The 2,594-nt window shown below is 34.9% G+C and overlaps 1 pseudogene; it reads right to left on the reverse strand.

Annotated features, from left to right (window-relative positions):
- Positions 1-409: 409 nt before the first annotated feature.
- On the reverse strand, positions 410-2,594 carry LOC100814213 (65-kDa microtubule-associated protein 6-like; annotated as a pseudogene).

The following is a 2,594-nucleotide window of genomic DNA, read 5'->3' on the forward strand; positions in this document are numbered from 1 at the left end:
CCCCTAAACCCTAAACCCTAAACCCTAAACCCTAAACCCTAAACCCTAAACCCTAAACCCTAAACCCTAAACCCTAAACCCTAAACCCTAAACCCTAAACCCTAAACCCTAAACCCTAAACCCTAAACCCTAAACCCTAAACCCTAAACCCTAAACCCTAAACCCTAAACCCTAAACCCTAAACCCTAAACCCTAAACCCTAAACCCTAAACCCTAAACCCTAAACCCTAAACCCTAAACCCTAAACCCTAAACCCTAAACCCTAAACCCTAAACCCTAAACCCTAAACCCTAAACCCTAAACCCTAAACCCTAAACCCTAAACCCTAAACCCTAAACCCTAAACCCTAAACCCTAAACCCTAAACCCTAAACATATATATATATATATATATATATATATATAACCCCAATCCGCACATGTGTACAGACAAGTTAACTTTTGGACAAACAACAAATAATTGCCGAATGTGTATAGACAAGTAAATTTACCCTCTGTTGTCTCTCTTATCTTCCTCTTGCTGTTGCATGGCATTGACACCCACATATAGCTACAGATAATATTGACAATCAAATTTACCTTCTTAAAAAATTCTTCAAGATAGAAAACACAGCCAGAATTAATTACAGCACTTCAAATCTCGCCCTGTCATATAGAAAATATGTCTTCTTTTCATCTTCCCAGGCTAATGTTTTGTTTATCACATTGTCAACTATAGCTGAAAGAAAACATACTGTCATCAGAAGTTCAAATGGCACTGTCAATAATGTGGATAGTTTCATAGGCATTCATGAAAGCAAACCTGGAATTTTGCCTATAGTTATTCTAGCATATTCTGCACGTTTAAGATTAATGTGAGTGCATTGCCAAGCACTCTAATGATTGTCATCCTGCAATTGTTGTTAATACTTCAGAGAACAAACTAAATGATCTAACAATAACAATTGTCCATAAATGAAATTAAATTAATAACAATTAGTTTGAACAAGATACACAGCATAAAGTGAGACCAATTATACTTACTAATCACAGATACAAACAGGAAACTCAAGCTTACAATAAAATTGTGATTTATAAATATCTTGATATATTTGGTTTCACTTTTCGAAACTATTTTTACATCAACTTTCACTTCAATTCATCTGACATGCAATTTTTTATGGTGTAATCCACTTCAGTTCATCTGACATGCAACTTTTTATGGTGTACTGGTGCAAGTGATCTTTTGATTAATCCATGCAAGAATCTCCCCTTTTTTTAATGAGAAATACAATGTATTCAATATCATTTGAAACTTCCAATAAAAGTATAAGAGTTTGGGCAAGAAAACAAAGAACTCTAAAAACAAAGAAAGAAGGCAAAACCCTGGCAGGCCTGTGTCCTACCAGCATGCTTATGAAACTATACAAATGATAAAATATAATTTCTGACTTACTTGATTATATTTGTCAAGCCAATTCTCCTCTTCACATGCAGCAAACCCACTTATCAATCCTATCTGTTACTTCTTTTCTACTCAAAACTTCATCTTCTGCCTTAATTATCTGTTCTTTGATTTTGGCTAATAGCTCAGAAGGATCCACTAGTCCTATACAAAAAACAGTACCATTGCATAATGTCAGATACCCAGATCATTTCCAGCTAAATCTTGAAAAGAAAAAAAAAGATTTAAAGAAGTACTAAATATGTGTTTGGCTCAATTTGTTTAAGAGAAATAATCCCTTATTTTTGTTAGTTTCTTAAAAGCTTTGAAAAACAGAAGTATGTAGCAGAAGAAAGTTGTTCTGAAACATAAGCTAAGAGGAGGTTATAGGTAAATAATCTATTAATGCACAGGAACATACCAGAATCTATTAATGCACTAGCTTTCTCGGCCACAGTACTTGGATCTGGTTCAATATGAGTCAATCTACATATTTCCTCTAACTCTGACCTCTTCTTAAAAACAAGTTCTTTCATTCTGCTTGCTTTTAGTTTGGCAAGCCTGTCCACTTCTGCTGAAGCCTAAAAAGGGAATTTTCAGTCTAGGAGCTCCATCTCCACAGAATAAATTGCAAAGAATGAAAAAATAATAATAACAAAGGGAGAGGGAACTGAAAGAAGCTTCCAAACCTTCTCTATCATTTCTATTGAAAGAATACCCCGTTCAGTGATTTCTGATTCTGAGGCTTCAACAATAGAAGTAATCTTCATAAAACAGTTTCTCTCTTCTTTTGAAGAGTCCATCAAATTCCAAACTTCAAATAGTTTTGCTACAACATCCTTCAGCTGCATTTTTAAAAATAGTGTACTTTTAAAGGAAGGGAAGAAATTACAACAACCAATCAAACGAAAAGCAATTAAGTATGCTGCAGAAAAATCACCTTCTGAAATTCTAGTTTTTCTTTCTATTTTTAACTTGAGAATGGCCTGCTCTAGACCTTCCAATGTGCTATTGCTAATATTAGTCGATTGTTCCACCTGAGTCCCATGCAAACTTGGGTGAACATCACCCACGGTTTGACCAAAATCCAACCCAAGCACACTACAAAGAGAATGCACCTCATTCACGCATTGCAAGACCTTTTGAAGGCGATCAGCATCAAAAGAACACAT

The sequence above is a fragment of the Glycine max genome, chromosome 7 (genome assembly GCF_000004515.6).
Source record: "Glycine max cultivar Williams 82 chromosome 7, Glycine_max_v4.0, whole genome shotgun sequence".
NCBI classification, from domain to species: Eukaryota; Viridiplantae; Streptophyta; class Magnoliopsida; order Fabales; family Fabaceae; genus Glycine; species Glycine max.